This window comes from Eulemur rufifrons, chromosome 5 (assembly GCF_041146395.1).
Source record: "Eulemur rufifrons isolate Redbay chromosome 5, OSU_ERuf_1, whole genome shotgun sequence".
NCBI classification, from domain to species: domain Eukaryota; kingdom Metazoa; phylum Chordata; class Mammalia; order Primates; family Lemuridae; genus Eulemur; species Eulemur rufifrons.
In genome coordinates, this window is record NC_090987.1 from 16,185,531 (window position 1) to 16,195,938 (window position 10,408).

Consider the following 10,408-nt stretch of genomic DNA (forward strand, 5'->3'; position numbering starts at 1 on the left):
ACTTTGTTAACAAAATGTGGTTTTCATTCTACCAGATTCTTCCTTCAATGCAGGGGGAAATGAATGCTTATGGGGAGACAGAGGCAGGTAAAAGCAGTCACGTTTTACAGATAAATAAAGTTAGCATTTTTCACTCTAATGATATGGATCTTGGGTTGAGATTTCTGAAGTGTGACTCAGAATTTGAACTTTTGCTCTGATTGTTTTCACTTAGAACTTATGAAAGCTGTAGGTGTGTGAGTTAACGAGGAATGCTTCAGCACTTCCCTGGTCATGCATAAACATCTACATGCAAAACAGCAAGGAGTACTCTGTTTATCACAGCTGCAGTCAAGCCAACAAAACTGTTTCTACCATTGAGGATAAAATTTGTAAAGTTCTTTCTCAAAAAATAAAATAAAATAAGCCTCTTGTTTGATTGCCTTTCCTTTGGATTACCTGCTCAAATGCCATGTTTTCAGTAGGTTTCCTTTGAAGTCTCTCAAAGAACTGAGACACTCAGGGAAAGTCAGTTTCATGGTTTTAAGCATGAAAGTCACTTTAATCAACTGACCAACCAACCAAACAACCAACCAAAGAAAAACACCAGATTTAAAGAAGCATCAGAAGTCTTTGCCTCCTGTTTCTAATATGCACCTGTATTAACACAAGGCAAATAAGAATGCTAAGTGTAGTGGAAATCAAAGAATTCAGACCTTACATTTGTATGGGCTAGCGCTGTGCTGCTTTTCAAAACCTTATCCCTTTTGAAACACCTAAATATTTTTCACAACCCTAACTGCACATGAGGAGCTGCCACCAGGTGAGAATCAACATTGAAGGTTTTGTTGAGCTTTGCTTTCCAAATAAAAATGTAGTTTCAATCCTTTTTCTAACTGCCCAGACATTTGGATAGATCCTTTCCAGGAGAATGAGTCCCTCTGCATTGACAATTGCTGGCATATGAAGTTCTTTAACCACGTTATCACATTGATTCTCTCACCAGCCCTGTGAAGCTGGTGAGTGGAGCAGATGTTGTTGAATTCATTTGAACACAAGGAAATTGAGGAGCACGTGTTACAGTTACTTTCCCCAAATGATCCAGCCAGTAAGCAGGGAAGCCAGAATTTACTCTTAGGTAAGTTCTTTCCATTATGCTTTTACCACTATGGCATACAGCGTGGTCAGCCAAAGCAAGAATAAAAGTGAAGTTGGCATTTCTTTGGCGGATGGGAATTTGCAGAGGACAGCCACTAAGAATTCTGGGTAAATCCCTGTGATGCCAGTATGTCAGACCAGCGGTCCCCAGCATTTTTGGTACCATGGACTGGCTTCTTGGAAGACAATTTTTCCACAGACAGGGGAGGGTGGGGGCAAGGGTTTCAGGGTGATTCAGGTGTATTATATTTATTGTGCAGTCAAACCTCTCTGCTAATGTTCATCTGTATTTGCAGCCACTCCCCAGCCCTAGCATCACCACCTCAGCTCCACCTCAGATCATCAGGCATTAGATTCTCATATGGAGTACACAACCTAGATCCCTCCCATGTAGAGTTTACAGTAGGGTTTGTGCTCCTATGAGAATGCATTGCTGCCACTGATGTGACAGGAGGCGGAGCTTATGCAGTGATGCCGTGATGCGGAGCAGCTGTAAATACAGATGAAGCTTCGCTGGCTTGTCCGCTGCTCACCTCCTGCTGTGAGGCCTGGTTCCTAACAGGCCATGGAGGGGTGCTAGTCCACAGCCTGGGGGTTGGGGGCCGCAGTGTTAGACTCTTTTGAAGGACAATAGTCTACATTTGCTTCCTCTCACTCTTGGAAACTATAAAAAAATTCACATCAAAGATGACTGAGTACTTCCCTGATGTGCTTCTGGAATGGTCTATCTAGAGTATGTCTGTTATTCTGACACCAAATTGATATGTGAATTTTTATTTATTTGCTTATTTATTAATTTATTTATTTTAGAGACAGGGTCTTGCTCTGTCACTTAGGCTGGAGTGCAGTGACACGATCATAGCTCCCTGCAGCCTTGAACTCCTGGGCTCAAGTGATCCTCTTACTTCAGCCTTCCGAGTAGCTCAGACTGCAGGTGTGCACTACCACACCTAGCTAATTTTTTTTAATAATACAGTGCTTGTACATTGTTTTTTAGGCATAATGCTATTGCACACTTAATGGACTATAGTTTAGCAAAAACATAATTTTTTAAATTGTAAGTTTTAATGAAATACAAATGCTTAGGAATAAGAGGAACCTTAATTCTTCAATCATATCCACTTCTACTTAAAATAACCTCATCTCTTTTCCCATGAATTAGAAATATAAGTCATTTTACTAGACCATTTCTTGAGATTCTGAGATTCTGACTTTCCTAGGGTGTGTTTATGCCAGTTTTGCTATGGGCATTTTTCTGAATTTATTAATAATAATTTTCCAAATTATAATATCTCTTCTCTAGTAAGTAGACTCATCCCAAACTAGACAAAGAGAAATAAGTTGCCTTTTCTGCTATATATGTATTTTTAAATCAAATTACTGAATGTTCAAATTTATTAGCATCAAAAAAGGAAGTAAAAGCCCCATGATATTTTTTCACTGTGAAATCCATATTTTTTTCCTAATCATCAGGGAAACTAATTCACTTTCTCTAAGTTCCTTCATCTCTACTGGCCAGAGAGGCTACCTAGGTGCATGTGAAACAGAACATGGATTGGGACCAACTTCCTTTCTCATATGGAATAGCTTTCTTATGTTAAAGGCTTTAGATCTTCCTGTTTATAAACTTAACATCATGAACTGTAACTTTGTTAATCCCGTATAACATAGCCAAAATTGTAAGAATGGAAAAATTTCAATTACAGAGACCTGTTTGGATGTGGCATAATAGCTACCATACACACTCATGTGGTAAGATACAGTGTCTGACCCCAGGGTACTAACACTTGATGTGTATGTGTCTCAAAGGACTGGGCTAATTTTTTAATTTTTTTGTAGAGACAGGGCCTGGCTATGTTGACCAGGCTGGTCTCGAACTCCTGATCTCAGGCAATCATCCCACCTCAGCCTCCCAAAGTGCCCGGATTACAGATGTGAGCCACTGTGCCCAGCCCAATACATGAGTTTTTAAAGTTGAAGGTTCACAGTGACCTAGAATAGAGCTAGCACGGTGGATGCTAAGAAGGTTCTGATTTTTTTCTCAGTGTTCCAAATGCAAGCAGAGTTGGCACCTGTCCATATTATGCGGTGATTTCAGGGGTACTGGGACTTGCTCATTTCTTCTGCCCTGTTCATTTTCACTTCCCCACACTTACATAAACGAGTGAGCTACACCTGTATGCCAAGATCTACTCACATCTGGAGTTAGACCTGACCAGGGAAAAAATTAACTTACAGTACTTGCCTCCCAACTGGTAGGGTTTAGAATTAAGAGTCTTTCCCAGTAAATTTGATTCCTGGTGAGCCAGGGCAGCTGGCTTCCTCCTGTGTCAGTGACACCATGTGGCTCCAGTCCATGGGATGCCTTATCTATCTCCCCTTCTGGGATTTGAGTCCTTCCTTGAACCCTAGCCCATTTGCTGGGGCCAGAACACCTTTCCCTTCCCTTCCTCCCTCCCTACATGAGTTGCTAGAACTTTCCACCATATCACCAGCAACTAGAAGGCATTCTGTTTTGAGATGATTGATAACATCTTAGAGCCCCCCGACTCCAGCTTATCTATCCCTGCCGTCTGGGCCCTTTGACTCTCAAACACCTGCTTGCCCAATGGGCTGCCCTTGCCTTTGATAACTACCTGAGCCACTGCTGCATGTGGACACTGCTGTGTGCTGCCCAGCAGCTTTCCCCAGGGACGGCCTTTGCATCTACAGTAGTTTACCCAGCCCCCATCCCACCAGGCACTGATATCCCCCCTTTTAATGAGCCTGTGTTGGGAGGGTCCAGCACATCTTAGGACAACTGAGAGGCTCCCATAGTATCACCGCCTCCCAAACAAAACAAAACCAAATACCTCTTCCACCATGAGTTCTGTCCGTAATTCTACTATCAGTTTTTAACCTTTAAAGAAGAGATTGCAAACTGGCAGAATCTGGCCTGCAGAATTATCTTGTTTAGCCAACACAGTGTGTATATTTACTTTACAAATTAGTTTCCAGCATTTATAAATCAATTATACATTTATTGATTGTCTTGAAGAGCGAAAATTCTGGCACTGGTGGGCCAACATGTTCCCTGGCCACAATCGTCTGGAGCAGAGGGAAAGTGGTCCTCTAGGATGATCATAAGTTCTCCAGGTCCTGCAGGACGCCAGCTCCCTACTGTCTTGCCTGCCAGGTCTGCCTTCCCAGAAGCATTTGGATTCGCCACCCCAGCTTTAAGCTCCTGCTGTCTTTCAAACAGTGACATTTCCTCCTTCTTCCTCCCTCAGCCCACCCAAATAGACACATATCACCAGTGTTAGCTGTTTCACTTTATTGTAAGTGGAGATCTCTATGCAGGTGTAGATAGTGGAACATGGAGCTAGAGGAAGCAGGTAGGTGACAGAAAGAGGACAGGGTAACTAATGTGGCAAGGGCAGAACAATCACACCTTTGTTCTAAGGCATCTGTATATAGTTTTTAAAAAATCTGATCTGCTTCAGGGCATATTCCACATGCTGAACACCACAGCTCTTTGTGTAAGTCATTAGTCAAGATGATAATACATCAGACAGGCACAAACAGCAGAGTCTTGAGAAACAGTGGAAAATGCTCCTTACTGTAGTCTTATCAACCTACGCCAGAATTCCTTTAGATACAAGATAATACTTTCCAAGACCTGGGTCTATTGACTCATCTTGTTTGAACAATAATTACTGATAAACTCTAGAAAGTTAGAATTTAGAAATCATCTGGATTATTGGTTCTGAGCCCTGGCTACCTGTTAATGCCACTCTGGGAAGCTTAAAAAAATCTGGATACCTGAGCTGTACCCCAAAGGAGTTAAATGGATCTCCAGAGGTGGGACCAAGGCACCAGCATAAAAAAAAAAATAGGCTTCTTGAATGATTCCAATATCCAGGCAAGGATGAGACTTGCTGATTTCCATCTTGTCCAAAAAGACCTGATTTTATAGATAAATATCTAAGGTGAGTGATTTGCCCAAGATCCCAAGGCCCAAGAATAGAAGAACTGAGACAAGAATTCTAGATTCCCGACTCCCCATCTAGGGTTCTCTACTTTACAAAACTCTGCCAAGAAATGTGAAAAACCCTCTTTAATACTCCACAAACCCTACAAGATAGCAAAGAACCACTTTCTTACAGCATCCGGTAAACACTGGCCCAAGACCCTGGCGAGAGAAAGGTAGAGGAGCCATTAGATGGGGAAGCTTCTATGGAGCATTGTCAGTGCCAACTGGAAGGGCATATGAGTGGGTGATTAAGTAATATGATCTCTATTTTATTCACATGACTTTCAGTACTTTGAGACCTGAAACAATCTAAAAGCTACTTGGCAATCATCGTGGTGGAGAAATGAACAACTTGACAAGGAAACACTTATTAACATCTTTCCTGTCCAGAATGGGAGAATATATCAGGATTATTTTAGTAAGAAATTTATTTTTTAACTTTCAATTTTGATCCAATGTTAGAATATGGAAAGTTGCAAAAATATTACAGAGTTCCTGTATACCTCTCGTACAGCTTCCCTTAATGTTAACATCTTACATAACCATAGCATAATTATTATTATTTATTTATTTATTTATTTTTGAGACAGAGTCTCGCTCCGTCATCCTGGGTAGAGAGCAGTGGCATCATCATAGCTCACTGTAGCCTCAAACTCCTGGGCTCAAGCAATCCTCCTGCTTCAGCCTCCTGAGCAGCTGGGACTACAGGTGTGCATCACCACACCTCCTAATTTTTCTATTTTTTGTAGAGACGGGCTCTTGCTTTTGCTCAGGCTGGTCTTGAACTCCTGATGTCAAGCAATCCTCCTGCCTCAGCCTCCCAGAGTGCTAGGATCACTGTGCCTGGCCCCAAAGTATATCTTTAATAAATGTTTGTCGAATAAAGGCAAACTTCACAATTTTTCCCCAGCACTGTCTTGTCTACATGTTACAGCCAATTAGAGTGGCTAAAATAACAAAATTAAAGGAAAAAAAATCTATTATATTTTTTATTTATTTCTGAGGAGGAATTTACCAATGGAAGCATGTCTATAAGTTACTTGCAGCCTTTTATAGAACATTTCTCATCCCGTAATACAAGAGAATAATTTCCAGTTCAATTAAGCCCAGAAACCTCATTAGCAGGACAATATTGAATTCACATGGCCTGCCCACAGGTTAGACTGACAGTGACTGGTTTTACTGGAATTATTGGACCAAATTAAAAAAATACTTTGGGATTCCCAGAGAGTTTCCTGGTGAAAATGGGAACCCTAACCAGATTAACTACCATTCAATAAGGTAGTTATTCACAAAGGCATTAAGAAGATTTCCCAAGCAAATGAGTACCTAAAATTACATTAACAAAATTAAGAGGTAGATAGCAAGAAATATGTTTATGCTGCTTGCATCGAGGACTTCTAAATGTACTTCGTATTCTCTCTAGGAGGCCCCGCTTACACCTGCCTCTAGCAGGGCTTGTGGATTTTATTACCTCCCCAAATATGAAAAAAATATCGACTTAAGTTTTCAGACTCTTGACTTCCTCTGGGAGAGGGTTCAACATCAAAGCAACTATTTCTACAAACATTTAAAACATCTTTTCTTTCCTGCCTTCCTTCCCCTACTGCTTTGCTTTTGGAAACACTAAACACACCCAGTTTTCCAGGCTCCGATGGTTCAACAATACTCCTTTTCCTTAGCAAGGACCACATTACTGCCATGATTTATGGCTGGTGAATAATTAGGAGCCTGTTGCTACGGTCTGGGGTTGAGATCAAAAGAACCATGTGTCAAAGTGAAGGGAGGGGTTGCTGGAGCCTGGGAGGCAGAGGGGTGGTGGTGTTTGTTTGTAATCCTAACCAGAGAGAAGCTGGGCCATCGCTTAATTGGGAAAAGCCTCAGCGTCTGCAGAAAGCCATGAAAACAGAGCCTGTTCTAGGAAAAGAATCTGTGTGTTTTGCAAATCAACAATATTTAGTGATAGGTGAATCCCTAGGGGGTCTGGAGGCTGGACGGTTTGAATTAGTGTGTGAGGGTTTGGAGGAAAATGTGAAATATATGAATACTGAGGATAAAAAAAATTGCCCAAATGGGCTCACTTATGAGATTTCTGGTATTTCCTTCTCTGGTCAAGAGGAAATGCCAAGGAAAGGACTGCAATATTTCAGTACTTCTGTATCTGTCATCCAATTTCCCAATGAATATCGATTCTTTTCCTTCTCTTTGTCCCTCCCCCTTCCTGCCTGTGGAGAAGGGAGACCCAGGCAGGAGATGGGAGTGTCCAAGCCAGGCTGGGCTGATGTGTGCAGAGCTGTTTGGGGTGCCGGTGGGCGGCGAGGTGAACCAGCTCAGCTCAGAGGGCTCTGAGGTTTCATCTGCTCTCTATTTATGACTTTCTATAAATCACACAGGGAGCAATGGAAAAGGCCCTGGACAGAGTATAAGGAAACCAGTTTTCCAGTCCTGGCTTGGTTTCTAACAAGCTGTGTGGCTAAGGCAAGTCAAGATTTCCGGGCCTCAGTTTCCTTATCTGTTAAATGAGATGGCTTGACTTTGATGAACTCTAAGCTACTAGTCAGCTCTAAAATACTATGATCAGAATCCTCTTCCTCAGCCCTTGAAATTGTTCTGTGCACTCCCTTTCTGAGTAGAGGTTCCTTTTGCCTTTCCTTTTGAGACAGGAGTGTTGAACCAGGGTGCGACTGGAAGACATTTCTAAAGGAAATATTTAGTTCTGCAAGAGGAGCTCTGGGATTCAAACACACACACACACACACACACACACGCACACGTGCACACACACACACAGCGTGCAGATTGCATGGATTGAACCGAAAGGACTTTTTGGTGTTCACAAAGTAAACATAAGGCAACTACAGACTTCCTTCACCTTGTAAAACCACAGATATCCAGCTGATGAGATTAGGAACAGGGCTGCACAAAGTAAAAGTCCTTTTGCAGTGTTTGAAGAAAGCCACAGTGCAGTGGAGAGAGTGACTGCAGTCCTAGCGGGAATTTCTCAACTGTGACCCACGGTGCCAGATACAGTAGATTTGAAGATGACACTTGAGAAGCTGGGACCCTTTAGAAGTCCTGTGTGCCTGTGTGTGTGTGTGTGAGAGAGAGAGAGAGAGAGGAAGCGCTCCTGAGCCAGCCATGTGGGCTCCGGCTGCTGGGGCCTGGGCTCTTCCCACATGGCCAGTGTACCATGCTGCCATCTAGTGTGGGCTCAGGAACTTCTTGGCATGCTTAAGAGATGCGGATGAACATAAAGCAATGAAGGCATAAGTTTCCCAAAGCTCCCAGGAAGAGGCACCATTAATGTCAAGTGGTGGAACCTCCCATGGCCCCCTTTCTCCTTCTGGTAACCTCACTTCTAGTTAAGCACATGACTGCTTCTCTAAGTATCCTTCTTACCATTTATGAAAAAATCCTGAATTTCACATGAAGGTGTTACCTGTTGGCATTCATGCATTCTCCTTTTGTTCCTTTTCTTTTCTTCTTTTTTTCCTCCTTTTTTTTTTTTTTTCCAAAACCCTGTATCATCCAGTATTCCAAGGCAGTCTCCCGTCCAAGCCCTAACCAGGCCCAACCCTGCTTAGCTTTCAAGACTAGATGAGATTCAATCTCATTTTGAAAAGTGATAGGCTAATATCAAAGGTGATAAAAAAGGAAAACTAAAAAAATAAAAATAAAAAAGGAAAACTATTTGGTAGAAAACCAGGGGCAGAATATACAGATCATCACTCACCGTGTTCATCAATAGGGGAAAGTGTAAACCTTGAGAAGTTTACTTTGCAAATTACACGAGGGGATTTTATCTTAAAGACAGTGAAAAGCGGGTATCTCAGGATTGACATGATACCATGATGATGTGCCCCCGAACGTCTCTGTAGAACTCGTGCCCAACAATAGAAATATATTCTTGATAAGGCATGTAATGGGTGGAATTATGCTAATCAAGGAAAACCTTACAGGGTGAATAATTTAGTAACCTTTTTCTGCGTATAAGAGCCTATTTTAAAGTTCTAAATGGCACCATAAATGTAGTCAGGCATATATTTCCATACTGATACTGGATAATAAACACAGTCGGAGTCGAAAGTACCTTGAGGGACGCCCTGCTGTGCTTATTATCCTGTGCTTCCCTACTAATCACTAGAGCCTAAACTTTAATACTCATGGCTTTGTTTACCTAACACTTTGTCAAGTCCAATACACATTGGTTCTTTTACCTTTCCTGGAAAGGCAGCTGCAAGCACGGAACTGTTGTCACTTTTCCCCTCAGCATGGACTTGAGATCATTTGTTATAGTCTTAAGTCCATATTCTTAAAAATTGAAGTGTTACGTTATTAGAATCACACGGATGCCGAGGCTGAACTAAGTCTTAAGTTGCCATGCACAAACTTCAATAAAACACTACAAATATTTTACGTTTCCAGAAATCCTCTCATTGCCCCTTTGACTGACTCCGTAAGGAGCAAATGTCATCATTACAAGGCTTTGAAGGAATAAATTTATATTATCAAAATATCACCTTATTGTTTTATGCATTTGGATTTTGCTAAAGATTAATTTCCTCAAAAGCATCGGTGACTAGAAAAGTTTAAAGTCTACTCCATCACTATTCCTTTATATGATTTCTTTTTAAAGAGAAGCTGATAGACTCTATCTTAGCAGATCTCAGTCTGCAAATCTTTTTGGTGATCTCTCTTACTCTAACCATCTGGGGAGACAGGAGAGTTGGGAGATACAAGACCGCACAACTCTCCGTGAACAGTGACCAAATGTTCAATCAGATGTGTAGGGAAGGAATGGGCTAAATCCAAACCTCGACCTTCCTGCATGAGAAATAAAGGTTCTGGTGAAATTCGAACGTGTGAGTAGAGGAAAGGAAAAAGAGGAAGGGGACAAGACCATAGGCCTGGGGACCATGTCCCTTCTGTGTCCCAGTTTCCGTGCTCTTAGTATTTCCTAAATGGCAGATATGTGCACTGATCCATGACATTTAAATAGGTTATGGATCCCTAAGCCCACACACAGGACGTCTTTGATGCTTCATGTGGAGAAGGATGTTTTCTTCCTGAAGCATTGTAGTAGCTCTCTGCAGAGCAGGTACACTATGTCAGCTGAATGGGGACAAAGGTAAGAAAAATCTCCGAGACTGTGTGAGCCCAGGGAATGAAGGAGATTGAGTAGTTGGTGAAGTACGTGGACTCTGGAGCCAGACATCTGGATTTGAATCCCAGCTTTATCCCTTCCTGATTGTGTGACCT